The sequence below is a fragment of the Hyla sarda genome, unplaced genomic scaffold (genome assembly GCF_029499605.1).
Source record: "Hyla sarda isolate aHylSar1 unplaced genomic scaffold, aHylSar1.hap1 scaffold_531, whole genome shotgun sequence".
In the NCBI taxonomy this organism is placed as follows: Eukaryota; Metazoa; Chordata; class Amphibia; order Anura; family Hylidae; genus Hyla; species Hyla sarda.
The window spans coordinates 201,640-220,713 of NW_026610542.1; the positions used below are offsets into that span (position 1 = coordinate 201,640).

Here is a 19,074-nt window from a genome sequence, read left to right on the forward strand (position 1 = left end):
CATATTTGGCCTGCAACTTTCTGTGCGACAAATTCAGACAGGAAAAATCAGTATAAATCCTTAGAAAATTATCCCCCAGTGTCTCCATCTGCTGGCGGTATTGAATAAGCATTGCTGCACTGATGGGGTATGCATTAGACGAAAAAAAAGAAGAAAAAGAAGAATAATACGCCCAGAAAAGAGGCGAAAAGGAGAAAAACGTAAAAAAACGTGAAAAAAAAGTAAGAGGAAGAGAAGGGAAAAAAAGGTGGAAATGGGTTTAAAAGTGATTTCGGCGGAGAAATATATATATATATATATATATATATATATATATATATATATATGCGCACACACACACATAGATATAAACGTATTCTCCGTTGAGATATTGCAGCCGCTGCTGTGTCCAGGCCCAGGAGCCTTAGCACTGTGCTGTGATGTCACTCAATACCACTGACATCACTAGGTGTAAACAACATCTCTCCTTTGCTGTGTATGTGACTATGGAGCTGTTTGGTGATGTCGTCTATTACGGCCTTCATAGAAGCAACAGGAGATTGTTGCATCCATCTTGAACCCTCAGAACTACAGTGCTATGATGTCACTCACTTCCACAGGCCTTGCAGAGTGTAAACAACAACAACCCAGCTTTGTTGTGTATGTAACCATAGGGATTTGTGATGTCACCTAGAACCTTCACAGCAGCGACAGCTTTATGAGGAGCATCAGCACTGCTCTGCCTGAGCAGAACCATCACCGCCATAGGTTGTCAAATAACCCGGATTTAACCCACACAGGTAAGTCCAATGGGGTGCAGGCATGTCCTCTATGCTTACAGCTTCCCGTGGGTGTTGGTTTGATACCGTTTGGGGACAGCCAAGGAGGCATCTGCAGGCAACAAAGGTAGGTGTGTGCTTGTGTGTGTGTTTCCTATGCAGATCCTAAGCCCAGTGTCACATGCAAGTAGGAGGAGTAAGAAGGGTTCCTGGCAAATCCGGGTTATGGATTGCATTTAAAAAGGCCCCGTGGGAGTGCAATGGGCCCCTGTCTTGCTGCTTAGCAATAATGGTATGGGTTTAGGTTCTGCTGTGTGTACTGGTGGTTGACTGCCCCCCAGCCCAGAGTGTGCATGGAAAATTGTCTGGCAGCCTCCCTGACAGCAAGCAGTGATAGTGCCCATGAAGGGGACCTTGTTGGGCCCGCCCCTTTCACGGTTATCGCTTCTCGGCCTTTTGGCTAAGATCAAGTGTAGTATCTGTTCTTATCAGAACAGATTACCTGGCAGGGGAGATACCATGATCGCTACGGTCTGAAGAACTCCAAGCATTGTGGTAGAGATTTTGCGTAGTACGATTGCAGTACTTTTCGTTCTTATTAGAACCGCATTTCTCTAGAGCATACCACCTGAAGATCGTCTCCTGCCTGCCTCGGAACATCTGAAGAAGGAGAAGATCTTGAAGACTGCAGCTCCGGAAGAAGCCGACGAAGAACCTGGAAGAAGGGAATCGGCGGTGAATTCCGGAACAGCGGCGAAGAGGAAGGCGGCGCAGAATCTTTTCGAAGAAACTCGCTGCCTCTGGAGAAGGATTTGCATAGCTCCTCCCACCGGGACCGGATCTGCATAGCTCCTCCCACCCGGGAAAGAAGACTTTGCGAAGCCTCTCTCCACAAGCAAGCAAGGAAGCGGAAAAGAGCCTGCTGGAAGAAGCCATGGCCTCAACCAGCAAGTCCACCCAGGAGGCTGCAGGGCAAGGCCTGGAGGTCCAGCCCCAACCACAGCAAGCTTCAACCTCCACCACGGCACGGCAAGGCAGAAGGGCGGCAGAATTCCTAACCTGGAAGCTCCAACCCTGGAGCCCTGGATGAGGCAGACTGTTGCCTTGAAGCTCAAGCCCGTGGACGGAAGGGTGCCGGACATGTCCCACGACGTGTTCTGCAAGAAGATGCTGGCGGATCAAGGCTTCCCCACGGCTGACACCCTGGGAATAGCAACCTTCTTTTCGGGAATCTTCTACATCACCTTTGCCACCATTGGGACCTGTAGAAGATACTGGGAGGTGGTGAAAGCGGCGAGTCCCGAATCCCCTTTCTCTCGCTTTGTGGGCAACTGCCTTATTCAAAGAGAGGAGAGGCGGGTGACGGTCTCAATGCGGAACCCACACACCCCAGGCACGGACATCTCGACCTTCCTGAAGCGCTTCTGCACCGTGGTGAGGGAGCCCACCCGCATCCTGAACTCACTCGGATACTGGACCTGCAAGTGGTCTGTGGTCGTCAGACTCAACAAGAACCCTGCTTCTCCAGACGGACTACAGCACCTGCCAACGACATTTTCCTTGGGCAACTCCACAGGACTTATCTTCTACCCGGACATGCCGCAGACCTGCAGGAGATGTGGCAAGATGGGCCACGAGGGCAAGGACTGTACGGAGGATGCCTGCAGGTATTGCCGTGTGACAGGTCACACGACCAAGGACTGCCCCAAGAGCAAGACCTGCAACCTCTGCGGACTGGCAGCCCACAGCTACAAGGACTGCCCCCAGAGGGAGAGAACATGGGCATCTGTGGCAGCGAGAGCACCGAAGCCAGCCCCAGCTCCGGAGCCAACACCACGGATGGCCAAGCCGACCAAGGAGGGTAAGAAGGCGAAAGCCACCACCCCTGCCCCGTCCCGCCCCTCCCCTGCCCCTCCCGCCCCATCCCCTGCCCCTCCCGCCCCATCCCCTGCCCCTCCCGCCCCATCCCCTGCCCCTCCCGCCCCATCCCCTGCCCCATCCCGTCCTGCCCCATCCCGTCCCACCCCTGCCCCATCCCGTCCCACCCCTGCCCCATCCCGTCCCACCCCTGCCCCATCCCGTCCCACCCCCGCCCCTCCTGCCCCATCCCGCCCCACCCCTGCCCCCCGTACCCCACCCCGGCCCACCCCTGCCCCCCGTACCCCACCCCGGCCCACCCCTGCCCCGTCCTCCCCTGCCCGGCCCACCCCTGCCCCGTCCTCCCCTGCCCGGCCCACCCCTGCCCCGTCCTCCCCTGCCCGGGCACTCTCTCCTGCCCCCCGCCCCACCCAGCCTCCTTTCTCTCCTGGCCCAGCAGCACCTAACCCCCCTCCAGCTGCTGGTGCCCGCCCTTCAGAGGACTTTCCTGTGCTTCCTCCCCCAGGTACCATACAGAGGAAGAGGAAAGGAAGGGACAACGTATCAGAAGAGTCCCACAAAAGAAAGATAATCGAGACCTGCGAGACCCCTCAAGCTTCAGATGAGGAGGAGGAGATGGAGCAGGTCTGCGAGAGCCTTGAAGCTTCAGAAGGAGAGGAGGTGATGGAGCAGGCCCAAGTGGAGCAGGTCCAAGCAGAGCCAGTCCAAGCTCAATCTATTGAGGAGCTGCTGCAGGACCCAGAGGTTAAGAAAATCCTGGACACTCCGTCCAACACGGTCTACGACGAGTTCTTGGAAGGGCGCTACGAGAAGCCACAGGAGCCGACAGGCGCCAGAGAAGAGGACCCGTCCGACCAGACTGGTAACTAGTATCAGAACTAACCTCTCTTTTTATTCCCATGGCTGATCTCAACATCTTCTGCATTAATGTGAGGAGTATTAGAGCTTGGTTTAGATTTCAGACTGTTCTTACGTTCTTAGATTCCCAGAGGTGTGATGTTTACATGTTGCAGGAATGTGCTTTGTCTGCTTCTAGGTCTTACAACCATCTGGCCAGGCAGTGGCCTCACGGCCCTTCCTACTGGTCTGGTGGGGGCGACAATAGGTCTGCGGGGGTGGCCATCCTGATCAGGGGAGGTAACTTTGCACTTGATTCCGTCCGGGAGCTCGTCTGTGGCAGACTTCTTGTCGCAGACGGTTCCTGGGCGGGTGAGCCCGTGCGGCTCATCAACGTGTATGCCTCCCCTGAGAGGGATGTCCGACTGGAGGTTCTCCAGGCCCTGCGGGCTGAACTCGCCACCACTAGAGCAGTAGTGTTGGGTGGTGACTTCAACTGCCCCATTGAGGTGGACGGGCGCAGTTCTGGCACATCCGCCAACCTGGACGTGACGTCTAAACTGCTGATTGAGATGGTGACGGAGGCATCCTTGCAGGACGTTGTCGGGTCCATCGGGAACGGCTCCGTAAACTATACGTGGAGCCGCCCCGATGGCTCGCTCCGTTCTCGGATAGACTTCATCTTCACTTCGAGAGCAGTCAGAAAGGTGTCGTACTCTATGGTCCCCTGCTTCTTCTCTGACCACAGGGCCATTCGATTCCGGGGGACTCTGGGCCATGGATTCCCACCTGGCCCGGGCTCCTGGAAGTTGAATTGTGCCCTGTTGGAGCAGAGGGAGGTCATGGAGGAACTTAGGGATGCTTACCTTGTATGGCGAAATGACAAATGTCTGTTCAAGTGCATCAGCGATTGGTGGGAATATGTTAAAGTCGAATTCCGTTGTTTCTTTCAGGCAAAAGGCAGACAACAGGCGTGTGCGAAGAAGTGGGACTTGAGGAAACTGCAGCGCGAGCTGCGGTCCCTGCAGGACCTGCTCCAGTGTGGCTGGGACGTCAGGGAGGAGCTGGAGGAGACCAAAAAGAGCTTGAAAAGGCACTTTGAGGAGGAATCCAAGCGAATCGTCTTTCGTTCCAAGGTGGAGAACCTGGAGAAGGGTGAGAAATGTAACTCTTTCTTTTTCAGGAAGCTCCATGCCGGCCACACGCCCCTGACTGAGCTACGAGATGAGACCGGACACATGAGGAGCGGCAAGGAGGAAGTGATGGGGGTCGTCCACGACTTCTACAGCAACCTCTACGCCCCCAAGTCATCCGACCCCGAAGCCGCCGAGAGGTTCCTGTCAGGTGTCACTAACGTTGTTGATCCCGCAGGTGCGGCGGCTATGGACGATCCCTTGACGGTGGGGGAGCTGCTCTCTGCCGCTAAATCCTTTAAGCCCGGCAAGACCCCGGGCAGTGACGGTCTCCCGGCCGAGCTCTACGTAGCGCTGGGTGACCTGATCTGTCCGGACCTGTCGGAGGTGTACGAGGAGATGGTGGTGGGGGGCAGAATGCCTCCGTCGTTGAGGGAAGGGATGATCACGATCTTGTATAAGCGGAAGGGGGAGAGATGTGACCTGAAAAACTGGCGTCCCATCTCTCTCCTGAACGTGGACTACAAGATCCTCGCCAAGGTGCTGGCCAACAGGCTGAAACCTGTCATGGGGCAGATCGTCCATCCGGACCAGACCTGCAGCATTCCTGGCCGCAGGATTGCCGACAGCCTTGCCCTTGTGAGAGACACGGTCCATTACATCCAGGACCGCGGGGGCCGCGCCGCCCTGGTCAGCTTAGATCAGGAGAAGGCGTTCGACCGTGTCTCCCACGCATTCATGGACAGGGTTTTGCGCAGGCTGGGTCTGGGGAAGATGTTTTGCTCTTTTGTTAACGTTATGTATTTTGACATTTACAGCACGGTGTTGGTGAACGGCTGGAAGACTGACCCCTTTCCTATTCTTTCAGGGGTTAGACAAGGCTGCCCTCTTTCACCTCTCCTTTTTGTTTGTGTTATAGAGCTCTTCGCTGAGACTATCCGGCAGAATGGAGAGATCAGAGGGATCACCGCACCAGGACCAGATCGCCACGAGGTCAAGTGCTCGCTCTACATGGACGACGTGACCGTCTTCTGCGCTGACCAGCGTTCGGTGACTGCACTCGTCCAGACCTGCGAGGACTTCGGCAGAGCTTCGGGGGCAAAAGTCAACTGCGGGAAGTCGGAGGCCATGCTCTTCGGGGAATGGCACCTGGCTTCTTCCGCCCCCTTCCCCTTTACTATTAAGCCGGACTTCATTCAAATTCTTGGAGTCTGGTTCGGGAAGGAAGGAGCGGCCCTTAAGTCTTGGCAAGACCGACTAGGAAGGATAAACTCGAAGATCGGACTGTGGAGCTCCAGAAAGCTCACGATGGAAGGCAAGGCACTTGTCCTGCGGAGTGAAGTTTTGCCTGTGCTCCAATATACCGCACAGGCCTGGCCTCCCCATACCACTGTTTGCAAGGCCATCACCCGGACAGTGTTTGGCTTCGTCTGGGGCAAAATGGACAGAGTCAAGAGGACCGTGATGTACAAGGAACCCCGCAAGGGTGGGAAGGGAATACCCGACATCCCCGCTCTGCTGAGGGCCTCCTTTGCATGTGTCACGGTGCAGCGGACTCTTGTAGAAAAGACTGGCTCAGCGGGCAGGTCCATGTCTCGCTTGCTTCTCATGCCCCTCTGGAGACAGCTGGGCTGGGACAAGTGGGACAGCTCCATCCCTTACAACTGGAACACTCCCTGGTTCTATGGGGATGTTGTCCGGTTTGTGAGGGAGCACCAGCTGGAAGGACTGAAACCAGACCTATGGAAGCCAAAGACAATCCACAAGCTCATCCGAGCTAAGGACTCGACCGAGCTGGTTCCGGGACTCCCCGCAGCCACTGCAGAGACAGTTTGGAACAATGTGGCCTCAAAGCGGCTTACCAATGGACACAAGGACTTGTCGTGGATGGCCGTCATGGGAGGTCTCTCTCTCAGGTCATTCATGCATGCCCGCAACCTGTGCAAGACCCGGTACTGCCCCCGTTGCCCCTACGTGGAGGAAACATCTTTCCACGTGTTTTGGCAGTGCCCCTTTGCACAGGGTCTGTTGGACGCCCTAGAACAGGAACTCAGAGACTCAGTGCCCAGGAGCTGCCTATCGTACCATTCGGTGCTTTACGGCCTGTTCCCTGGGACCCACGACGTGGAGGCCATCCAGGAGGCCTGGCGCCTTATGAACTGTTTTAAGGACGCAGTGTGGCTTGCCAGGAACCGCCTCGTGATCAACAGGGAAAACATGTCCGTCCGGGACTGCCGCAGGTTCATCAAGAACCTGCTTAGAGACTATTCCATCTTGGACAGCTCGGCCGTTGATGAGGAAGAAGAGGAGTGAAGACCCCTCTCCTTCTCCCATGTCTCCCTGAAGATACAGCCCAACAGTTTGGCCCTGTGATCCGCCCCCTCCCTACCCCCACATAGTCGCCCACACCCCTACCCCGATCACAGATTGTATTATTTGGTTTTTGTTTGATCTCTTGTGCCTTTCTATTGCAGGATTGAGCTGAATGTTAGAGTAGCATGGTGTGCGATGTATAGCTTAGGGAACCTTTGCTGTGTATTGTACTATCATGCTTTGTGTGACTGTAATTTATTGTACGACTTGTAATGACTGAACGGAAAATAAAGCTCTTTCAATCAAAAATCTGTTCTTATCAGTTTAATATCTGATACGTCCCCTATCTGGGGACCATATATTAAATGGATTTTTGAGAACGGGGGCCGATTTCGAAGCTTGCTTCCGTCGCCCTATGCATTGACCCGATATGGCAGTATCTTCGGGTACAGTGCACCACCCCCTTACAGGGTTAAAAAGAAAGATTCCTACTTTCATTGCTACCTGCTTGCTGGCTAGCCAGCTAGCCAGCCCTGTGGGCCTTGCTGCTGCTGCAGCCAAAAAACAAAAGGTGGTGCTGCTGCTGCTGCTTCTGCTGCTTCTGCTTGTGTCTGGCCGCTGTTGGAGCGTCCAGGCACAGGACTTCTGCTGCTGCTGACTAAATGGCCTCCTTAATTGGATCATTTGAGTAGCCAGCACACCTGTGCAGGTAGGGCATGACATGATAGGCAGCTGCCTTGATAGCGGGTGGGTGCTGAATGTTCCTAATTGACAAAATAAGATTAATGCTTATGAAGAAATATAAAATCTCATCCCTTCCCCAATATCGCGCCACACCCCTACCCCTTAATTCCCTGGTTGAACTTGATGGACATATGTCTTTTTTCGACCGTACTAACTATGTAACTATGTAACATAACATGGGGGGGGGGGTCTCCTGGCTGTTCACACAGGTGTGTCATTGCTGTACATTGACCATGCATTGCTTCTGTGGTATTGCAAAGGCAAAGACAAATGCTTCCAGCCATCCATTGCACTAATGGATTGGTCATCAGCTGGCTGTCTATGTCCCGCATCAATATAGACCAAAGTACAGAGGGTTAGGCTATGCTATTGTGCACCTACCTGATGCATCAGAAGGTGCGAGGCCCTTGCTAAATTCTGTGCACAGACTTTGAGATCTATACTTTAGACTGTATCTAAACCTGCTCCAACATGGACTGACATTCTGGCCTACTTTCAGCCGATGCGACTTGTCTGTCGCTGAACAGTCGCTTTTTATGTATTCAGCACCTATGTATAATGTTGTAAAAATGCTCTAGAAGCTAAAGTCGCAGAAATGTCACACATATTTGGCCTGCAACTTTCTGTGCGACAAATTCAGACAGGAAAAATCAGTATAAATCCTTAGAAAATTATCCCCCAGTGTCTCCATCTGCTGGCGGTATTGAATAAGCATTGCTGCACTGATGGGGTATGCATTAGACGAAAAAAAAGAAGAAAAAGAAGAATAATACGCCCAGAAAAGAGGCGAAAAGGAGAAAAACGTAAAAAAACGTGAAAAAAAAGTAAGAGGAAGAGAAGGGAAAAAAAGGTGGAAATGGGTTTAAAAGTGATTTCGGCGGAGAAATATATATATATATATATATATATATATATATATATATACGCGCACACACACACATATATATAAACGTATTCTCCGTTGAGATATTGCAGCCGCTGCTGTGTCCAGGCCCAGGAGCCTTAGCACTGTGCTGTGATGTCACTCAATACCACTGACATCACTAGGTGTAAACAACATCTCTCCTTTGCTGTGTATGTGACTATGGAGCTGTTTGGTGATGTCGTCTATTATGGCCTTCATAGAAGCAACAGGAGATTGTTGCATCCATCTAGAACCCTCAGAACTACAGTGCTATGATGTCACTCACTTCCACAGGCCTTGCAGAGTGTAAACAACAACAACCCAGCTTTGTTGTGTATGTAACCATAGGGATTTGTGATGTCACCTAGAACCTTCACAGCAGCGACAGCTTTATGAGGAGCATCAGCACTGCTCTGCCTGAGCAGAACCATCACCGCCATAGGTTGTCAAATAACCCGGGTTTAACCCACACAGGTAAGTCCAATGGGGTGCAGGCATGTCCTCTATGCTTACAGCTTCCCGTGGGTGTTGGTTTGATACCGTTTGGGGACAGCCAAGGAGGCATCTGCAGGCAACAAAGGTAGGTGTGTGCTTGTGTGTGTGTTTCCTATGCAGATCCTAAGCCCAGTGTCACATGCAAGTAGGAGGAGTAAGAAGGGTTCCTGGCAAATCCGGGTTATGGATTGCATTTAAAAAGGCCCCGTGGGAGTGCAATGGGCCCCTGTCTTGCTGCTTAGCAATAATGGTATGGGTTTAGGTTCTGCTGTGTGTACTGGTGGTTGACTGCCCCCCAGCCCAGAGTGTGCATGGAAAATTGTCTGGCAGCCTCCCTGACAGCAAGCAGTGATAGTGCCCATGAAGGGGACCTTGTTGGGCCCGCCCCTTTCACGGTTATCGCTTCTCGGCCTTTTGGCTAAGATCAAGTGTAGTATCTGTTCTTATCAGTTTAATATCTGATACGTCCCCTATCTGGGGACCATATATTAAATGGATTTTTGAGAACGGGGGCCGATTTCGAAGCTTGCTTCCGTCGCCCTATGCATTGACCCGATATGGCAGTATCTTCGGGTACAGTGCACCACCCCCTTACAGGGTTAAAAAGAAAGATTCCTACTTTCATTGCTACCTGCTTGCTGGCTAGCCAGCTAGCCAGCCCTGTGGGCCTTGCTGCTGCTGCAGCCAAAAAACAAAAGGTGGTGCTGCTGCTGCTGCTTCTGCTGCTTCTGCTTGTGTCTGGCCGCTGTTGGAGCGTCCAGGCACAGGACTTCTGCTGCTGCTGACTAAATGGCCTCCTTAATTGGATCATTTGAGTAGCCAGCACACCTGTGCAGGTAGGGCATGACATGATAGGCAGCTGCCTTGATAGCGGGTGGGTGCTGAATGTTCCTAATTGACAAAATAAGATTAATGCTTATGAAGAAATATAAAATCTCATCCCTTCCCCAATATCGCGCCACACCCCTACCCCTTAATTCCCTGGTTGAACTTGATGGACATATGTCTTTTTTCGACCGTACTAACTATGTAACTATGTAACATAACATGGGGGGGGGGGGTCTCCTGGCTGTTCACACAGGTGTGTCATTGCTGTACATTGACCATGCATTGCTTCTGTGGTATTGCAAAGGCAAAGACAAATGCTTCCAGCCATCCATTGCACTAATGGATTGGTCATCAGCTGGCTGTCTATGTCCCGCATCAATATAGACCAAAGTACAGAGGGTTAGGCTATGCTATTGTGCACCTACCTGATGCATCAGAAGGTGCGAGGCCCTTGCTAAATTCTGTGCACAGACTTTGAGATCTATACTTTAGACTGTATCTAAACCTGCTCCAACATGGACTGACATTCTGGCCTACTTTCAGCCGATGCGACTTGTCTGTCGCTGAACAGTCGCTTTTTATGTATTCAGCACCTATGTATAATGTTGTAAAAATGCTCTAGAAGCTAAAGTCGCAGAAATGTCACACATATTTGGCCTGCAACTTTCTGTGCGACAAATTCAGACAGGAAAAATCAGTATAAATCCTTAGAAAATTATCCCCCAGTGTCTCCATCTGCTGGCGGTATTGAATAAGCATTGCTGCACTGATGGGGTATGCATTAGACAAAAAAAAAGAAGAAAAAGAAGAATAATACGCCCAGAAAAGAGGCGAAAAGGAGAAAAACGTAAAAAAACGTGAAAAAAAAGTAAGAGGAAGAGAAGGGAAAAAAAGGTGGAAATGGGTTTAAAAGTGATTTCGGCGGAGAAATATATATATATATATATATATATATATATATATATATATACGCGCACACACACACATATATATAAACGTATTCTCCGTTGAGATATTGCAGCCGCTGCTGTGTCCAGGCCCAGGAGCCTTAGCACTGTGCTGTGATGTCACTCAATACCACTGACATCACTAGGTGTAAACAACATCTCTCCTTTGCTGTGTATGTGACTATGGAGCTGTTTGGTGATGTCGTCTATTATGGCCTTCATAGAAGCAACAGGAGATTGTTGCATCCATCTAGAACCCTCAGAACTACAGTGCTATGATGTCACTCACTTCCACAGGCCTTGCAGAGTGTAAACAACAACAACCCAGCTTTGTTGTGTATGTAACCATAGGGATTTGTGATGTCACCTAGAACCTTCACAGCAGCGACAGCTTTATGAGGAGCATCAGCACTGCTCTGCCTGAGCAGAACCATCACCGCCATAGGTTGTCAAATAACCCGGGTTTAACCCACACAGGTAAGTCCAATGGGGTGCAGGCATGTCCTCTATGCTTACAGCTTCCCGTGGGTGTTGGTTTGATACCGTTTGGGGACAGCCAAGGAGGCATCTGCAGGCAACAAAGGTAGGTGTGTGCTTGTGTGTGTGTTTCCTATGCAGATCCTAAGCCCAGTGTCACATGCAAGTAGGAGGAGTAAGAAGGGTTCCTGGCAAATCCGGGTTATGGATTGCATTTAAAAAGGCCCCGTGGGAGTGCAATGGGCCCCTGTCTTGCTGCTTAGCAATAATGGTATGGGTTTAGGTTCTGCTGTGTGTACTGGTGGTTGACTGCCCCCCAGCCCAGAGTGTGCATGGAAAATTGTCTGGCAGCCTCCCTGACAGCAAGCAGTGATAGTGCCCATGAAGGGGACCTTGTTGGGCCCGCCCCTTTCACGGTTATCGCTTCTCGGCCTTTTGGCTAAGATCAAGTGTAGTATCTGTTCTTATCAGTTTAATATCTGATACGTCCCCTATCTGGGGACCATATATTAAATGGATTTTTGAGAACGGGGGCCGATTTCGAAGCTTGCTTCCGTCGCCCTATGCATTGACCCGATATGGCAGTATCTTCGGGTACAGTGCACCACCCCCTTACAGGGTTAAAAAGAAAGATTCCTACTTTCATTGCTACCTGCTTGCTGGCTAGCCAGCTAGCCAGCCCTGTGGGCCTTGCTGCTGCTGCAGCCAAAAAACAAAAGGTGGTGCTGCTGCTGCTGCTTCTGCTGCTTCTGCTTGTGTCTGGCCGCTGTTGGAGCGTCCAGGCACAGGACTTCTGCTGCTGCTGACTAAATGGCCTCCTTAATTGGATCATTTGAGTAGCCAGCACACCTGTGCAGGTAGGGCATGACATGATAGGCAGCTGCCTTGATAGCGGGTGGGTGCTGAATGTTCCTAATTGACAAAATAAGATTAATGCTTATGAAGAAATATAAAATCTCATCCCTTCCCCAATATCGCGCCACACCCCTACCCCTTAATTCCCTGGTTGAACTTGATGGACATATGTCTTTTTTCGACCGTACTAACTATGTAACTATGTAACATAACATGGGGGGGGGGGGTCTCCTGGCTGTTCACACAGGTGTGTCATTGCTGTACATTGACCATGCATTGCTTCTGTGGTATTGCAAAGGCAAAGACAAATGCTTCCAGCCATCCATTGCACTAATGGATTGGTCATCAGCTGGCTGTCTATGTCCCGCATCAATATAGACCAAAGTACAGAGGGTTAGGCTATGCTATTGTGCACCTACCTGATGCATCAGAAGGTGCGAGGCCCTTGCTAAATTCTGTGCACAGACTTTGAGATCTATACTTTAGACTGTATCTAAACCTGCTCCAACATGGACTGACATTCTGGCCTACTTTCAGCCGATGCGACTTGTCTGTCGCTGAACAGTCGCTTTTTATGTATTCAGCACCTATGTATAATGTTGTAAAAATGCTCTAGAAGCTAAAGTCGCAGAAATGTCACACATATTTGGCCTGCAACTTTCTGTGCGACAAATTCAGACAGGAAAAATCAGTATAAATCCTTAGAAAATTATCCCCCAGTGTCTCCATCTGCTGGCGGTATTGAATAAGCATTGCTGCACTGATGGGGTATGCATTAGACGAAAAAAAAGAAGAAAAAGAAGAATAATACGCCCAGAAAAGAGGCGAAAAGGAGAAAAACGTAAAAAAACGTGAAAAAAAAGTAAGAGGAAGAGAAGGGAAAAAAAGGTGGAAAGGGGTTTAAAAGTGATTTCGGCGGAGAAATATATATATATATATATATATATATATATATATATATATATATATACGCGCACACACACACATATATATAAACGTATTCTCCGTTGAGATATTGCAGCCGCTGCTGTGTCCAGGCCCAGGAGCCTTAGCACTGTGCTGTGATGTCACTCAATACCACTGACATCACTAGGTGTAAACAACATCTCTCCTTTGCTGTGTATGTGACTATGGAGCTGTTTGGTGATGTCGTCTATTATGGCCTTCATAGAAGCAACAGGAGATTGTTGCATCCATCTAGAACCCTCAGAACTACAGTGCTATGATGTCACTCACTTCCACAGGCCTTGCAGAGTGTAAACAACAACAACCCAGCTTTGTTGTGTATGTAACCATAGGGATTTGTGATGTCACCTAGAACCTTCACAGCAGCGACAGCTTTATGAGGAGCATCAGCACTGCTCTGCCTGAGCAGAACCATCACCGCCATAGGTTGTCAAATAACCCGGGTTTAACCCACACAGGTAAGTCCAATGGGGTGCAGGCATGTCCTCTATGCTTACAGCTTCCCGTGGGTGTTGGTTTGATACCGTTTGGGGACAGCCAAGGAGGCATCTGCAGGCAACAAAGGTAGGTGTGTGCTTGTGTGTGTGTTTCCTATGCAGATCCTAAGCCCAGTGTCACATGCAAGTAGGAGGAGTAAGAAGGGTTCCTGGCAAATCCGGGTTATGGATTGCATTTAAAAAGGCCCCGTGGGAGTGCAATGGGCCCCTGTCTTGCTGCTTAGCAATAATGGTATGGGTTTAGGTTCTGCTGTGTGTACTGGTGGTTGACTGCCCCCCAGCCCAGAGTGTGCATGGAAAATTGTCTGGCAGCCTCCCTGACAGCAAGCAGTGATAGTGCCCATGAAGGGGACCTTGTTGGGCCCGCCCCTTTCACGGTTATCGCTTCTCGGCCTTTTGGCTAAGATCAAGTGTAGTATCTGTTCTTATCAGTTTAATATCTGATACGTCCCCTATCTGGGGACCATATATTAAATGGATTTTTGAGAACGGGGGCCGATTTCGAAGCTTGCTTCCGTCGCCCTATGCATTGACCCGATATGGCAGTATCTTCGGGTACAGTGCACCACTCCCTTACAGGGTTAAAAAGAAAGATTCCTACTTTCATTGCTACCTGCTTGCTGGCTAGCCAGCTAGCCAGCCCTGTGGGCCTTGCTGCTGCTGCAGCCAAAAAACAAAAGGTGGTGCTGCTGCTGCTGCTTCTGCTGCTTCTGCTTGTGTCTGGCCGCTGTTGGAGCGTCCAGGCACAGGACTTCTGCTGCTGCTGACTAAATGGCCTCCTTAATTGGATCATTTGAGTAGCCAGCACACCTGTGCAGGTAGGGCATGACATGATAGGCAGCTGCCTTGATAGCGGGTGGGTGCTGAATGTTCCTAATTGACAAAATAAGATTAATGCTTATGAAGAAATATAAAATCTCATCCCTTCCCCAATATCGCGCCACACCCCTACCCCTTAATTCCCTGGTTGAACTTGATGGACATATGTCTTTTTTCGACCGTACTAACTATGTAACTATGTAACATAACATGGGGGGGGGGGGTCTCCTGGCTGTTCACACAGGTGTGTCATTGCTGTACATTGACCATGCATTGCTTCTGTGGTATTGCAAAGGCAAAGACAAATGCTTCCAGCCATCCATTGCACTAATGGATTGGTCATCAGCTGGCTGTCTATGTCCCGCATCAATATAGACCAAAGTACAGAGGGTTAGGCTATGCTATTGTGCACCTACCTGATGCATCAGAAGGTGCGAGGCCCTTGCTAAATTCTGTGCACAGACTTTGAGATCTATACTTTAGACTGTATCTAAACCTGCTCCAACATGGACTGACATTCTGGCCTACTTTCAGCCGATGCGACTTGTCTGTCGCTGAACAGTCGCTTTTTATGTATTCAGCACCTATGTATAATGTTGTAAAAATGCTCTAGAAGCTAAAGTCGCAGAAATGTCACACATATTTGGCCTGCAACTTTCTGTGCGACAAATTCAGACAGGAAAAATCAGTATAAATCCTTAGAAAATTATCCCCCAGTGTCTCCATCTGCTGGCGGTATTGAATAAGCATTGCTGCACTGATGGGGTATGCATTAGACGAAAAAAAAGAAGAAAAAGAAGAATAATACGCCCAGAAAAGAGGCGAAAAGGAGAAAAACGTAAAAAAACGTGAAAAAAAAGTAAGAGGAAGAGAAGGGAAAAAAAGGTGGAAATGGGTTTAAAAGTGATTTCGGCGGAGAAATATATATATATATATATATATATATATATATATATATATACGCGCACACACACACATATATATAAACGTATTCTCCGTTGAGATATTGCAGCCGCTGCTGTGTCCAGGCCCAGGAGCCTTAGCACTGTGCTGTGATGTCACTCAATACCACTGACATCACTAGGTGTAAACAACATCTCTCCTTTGCTGTGTATGTGACTATGGAGCTGTTTGGTGATGTCGTCTATTATGGCCTTCATAGAAGCAACAGGAGATTGTTGCATCCATCTAGAACCCTCAGAACTACAGTGCTATGATGTCACTCACTTCCACAGGCCTTGCAGAGTGTAAACAACAACAACCCAGCTTTGTTGTGTATGTAACCATAGGGATTTGTGATGTCACCTAGAACCTTCACAGCAGCGACAGCTTTATGAGGAGCATCAGCACTGCTCTGCCTGAGCAGAACCATCACCGCCATAGGTTGTCAAATAACCCGGGTTTAACCCACACAGGTAAGTCCAATGGGGTGCAGGCATGTCCTCTATGCTTACAGCTTCCCGTGGGTGTTGGTTTGATACCGTTTGGGGACAGCCAAGGAGGCATCTGCAGGCAACAAAGGTAGGTGTGTGCTTGTGTGTGTGTTTCCTATGCAGATCCTAAGCCCAGTGTCACATGCAAGTAGGAGGAGTAAGAAGGGTTCCTGGCAAATCCGGGTTATGGATTGCATTTAAAAAGGCCCCGTGGGAGTGCAATGGGCCCCTGTCTTGCTGCTTAGCAATAATGGTATGGGTTTAGGTTCTGCTGTGTGTACTGGTGGTTGACTGCCCCCCAGCCCAGAGTGTGCATGGAAAATTGTCTGGCAGCCTCCCTGACAGCAAGCAGTGATAGTGCCCATGAAGGGGACCTTGTTGGGCCCGCCCCTTTCACGGTTATCGCTTCTCGGCCTTTTGGCTAAGATCAAGTGTAGTATCTGTTCTTATCAGTTTAATATCTGATACGTCCCCTATCTGGGGACCATATATTAAATGGATTTTTGAGAACGGGGGCCGATTTCGAAGCTTGCTTCCGTCGCCCTATGCATTGACCCGATATGGCAGTATCTTCGGGTACAGTGCACCACCCCCTTACAGGGTTAAAAAGAAAGATTCCTACTTTCATTGCTACCTGCTTGCTGGCTAGCCAGCTAGCCAGCCCTGTGGGCCTTGCTGCTGCTGCAGCCAAAAAACAAAAGGTGGTGCTGCTGCTGCTGCTTCTGCTGCTTCTGCTTGTGTCTGGCCGCTGTTGGAGCGTCCAGGCACAGGACTTCTGCTGCTGCTGACTAAATGGCCTCCTTAATTGGATCATTTGAGTAGCCAGCACACCTGTGCAGGTAGGGCATGACATGATAGGCAGCTGCCTTGATAGCGGGTGGGTGCTGAATGTTCCTAATTGACAAAATAAGATTAATGCTTATGAAGAAATATAAAATCTCATCCCTTCCCCAATATCGCGCCACACCCCTACCCCTTAATTCCCTGGTTGAACTTGATGGACATATGTCTTTTTTCGACCGTACTAACTATGTAACTATGTAACATAACATGGGGGGGGGGTCTCCTGGCTGTTCACACAGGTGTGTCATTGCTGTACATTGACCATGCATTGCTTCTGTGGTATTGCAAAGGCAAAGACAAATGCTTCCAGCCATCCATTGCACTAATGGATTGGTCATCAGCTGGCTGTCTATGTCCCGCATCAATATAGACCAAAGTACAGAGGGTTAGGCTATGCTATTGTGCACCTACCTGATGCATCAGAAGGTGCGAGGCCCTTGCTAAATTCTGTGCACAGACTTTGAGATCTATACTTTAGACTGTATCTAAACCTGCTCCAACATGGACTGACATTCTGGCCTACTTTCAGCCGATGCGACTTGTCTGTCGCTGAACAGTCGCTTTTTATGTATTCAGCACCTATGTATAATGTTGTAAAAATGCTCTAGAAGCTAAAGTCGCAGAAATGTCACACATATTTGGCCTGCAACTTTCTGTGCGACAAATTCAGACAGGAAAAATCAGTATAAATCCTTAGAAAATTATCCCCCAGTGTCTCCATCTGCTGGCGGTATTGAATAAGCATTGCTGCACTGATGGGGTATGCATTAGACGAAAAAAAAGAAGAAAAAGAAGAATAATACGCCCAGAAAAGAGGCGAAAAGGAGAAAAACGTAAAAAAACGTGAAAAAAAAGTAAGAGGAAGAGAAGGGAAAAAAAGGTGGAAATGGGTTTAAAAGTGATTTCGGCGGAGAAATATATATATATATATATATATATATATATATATATATATATACGCGCACACACACACATATATATAAACGTATTCTCCGTTGAGATATTGCAGCCGCTGCTGTGTCCAGGCCCAGGAGCCTTAGCACTGTGCTGTGATGTCACTCAATACCACTGACATCACTAGGTGTAAACAACATCTCTCCTTTGCTGTGTATGTGACTATGGAGCTGTTTGGTGATGTCGTCTATTATGGCCTTCATAGAAGCAACAGGAGATTGTTGCATCCATCTAGAACCCTCAGAACTACAGTGCTATGATGTCACTCACTTCCACAGGCCTTGCAGAGTGTAAACAACAACAACCCAGCTTTGTTGTGTATGTAACCATAGGGATTTGTGATGTCACCTAGAACCTTCACAGCAGCGACAGCTTTATGAGGAGCATCAGCACTGCTCTGCCTGAGCAGAACCATCACCGCCATAGGTTGTCAAATAACCCGGGTTTAACCCACACAGGTAAGTCCAATGGGGTGCAGGCATGTCCTCTATGCTTACAGCTTCCCGTGGGTGTTGGTTTGATACCGTTTGGGGACAGCCAAGGAGGCATCTGCAGGCAACAAAGGTAGGTGTGTGCTTGTGTGTGTGTTTCCTATGCAGATCCTAAGCCCAGTGTCACATGCAAGTAGGAGGAGTAAGAAGGGTTCCTGGCAAATCCGGGTTATGGATTGCATTTAAAAAGGCCCCGTGGGAGTGCAATGGGCCCCTGTCTTGCTGCTTAGCAATAATGGTATGGGTTTAGGTTCTGCTGTGTGTACTGGTGGTTGACTGCCCCCCAGCCCAGAGTGTGCATGGAAAATTGTCTGGCAGCCTCCCTGACAGCAAGCAGTGATAGTGCCCATGAAGGGGACCTTGTTGGGCCCGCCCCTTTCACGGTTATCGCTTCTCGGCCTTTTGGCTAAGATCAAGTGTAGTATCTGTTCTTATCAGTTTAATATCTGATACGTCCCCTATCTGGGGACCATATATTAAATGGATTTTTGAGAACGGGGGCCGATTTCGAAGCTTGCTTCCGTCGCCCTATGCATTGACCCGATATGGCAGTATCTTCGGGTACAGTGCACCACCCCCTTACAGGGTTAAAAAGAAAGATTCCTACTTTCATTGCTACCTGCTTGCTGGCTAGCCAGCTAGCCAGCCCTGTGGGCCTTGCTGCTGCTGCAGCCAAAAAACAAAAGGTGGTGCTGCTGCTGCTGCTTCTGCTGCTTCTGCTTGTGTCTGGCCGCTGTTGGAGCGTCCAGGCACAGGACTTCTGCTGCTGCTGACTAAATGGCCTCCTTAATTGGATCATTTGAGTAGCCAGCACACCTGTGCAGGTAGGGCATGACATGATAGGCAGCTGCCTTGATAGCGGGTGGGTGCTGAATGTTCCTAATTGACAAAATAAGATTAAT

The 19,074-nt window shown here is 49.6% G+C and overlaps 5 non-coding genes and 2 pseudogenes across 5 annotated transcripts; all 7 read left to right on the plus strand.

Moving 5' to 3' along the window:
• Window positions 1-1,198: 1,198 nt before the first annotated feature.
• Window positions 1,199-1,368, plus strand: LOC130338873 (U2 spliceosomal RNA; annotated as a pseudogene).
• A 5,840-nt stretch (window positions 1,369-7,208) lies between these two features.
• Window positions 7,209-7,381, plus strand: LOC130338867 (U2 spliceosomal RNA; annotated as a pseudogene).
• A 2,079-nt stretch (window positions 7,382-9,460) lies between these two features.
• Window positions 9,461-9,651, plus strand: LOC130338851 (U2 spliceosomal RNA). Its single transcript, XR_008879323.1, has one exon. It is a non-coding gene; the product is annotated as a U2 spliceosomal RNA (small nuclear RNA).
• A 2,082-nt stretch (window positions 9,652-11,733) lies between these two features.
• Window positions 11,734-11,924, plus strand: LOC130338852 (U2 spliceosomal RNA). The gene has a single exon (XR_008879324.1). It is a non-coding gene; the product is annotated as a U2 spliceosomal RNA (small nuclear RNA).
• Window positions 11,925-14,012: 2,088 nt separating this feature from the next.
• Window positions 14,013-14,203, plus strand: LOC130338814 (U2 spliceosomal RNA). Its single transcript, XR_008879290.1, has one exon. It is a non-coding gene; the product is annotated as a U2 spliceosomal RNA (small nuclear RNA).
• A 2,082-nt stretch (window positions 14,204-16,285) lies between these two features.
• LOC130338853 (U2 spliceosomal RNA) lies at window positions 16,286-16,476 on the plus strand. The gene has a single exon (XR_008879325.1). It is a non-coding gene; the product is annotated as a U2 spliceosomal RNA (small nuclear RNA).
• Window positions 16,477-18,558: 2,082 nt separating this feature from the next.
• Window positions 18,559-18,749, plus strand: LOC130338854 (U2 spliceosomal RNA). Its single transcript, XR_008879326.1, has one exon. It is a non-coding gene; the product is annotated as a U2 spliceosomal RNA (small nuclear RNA).
• The last annotated feature ends 325 nt before the right edge of the window (window positions 18,750-19,074 follow it).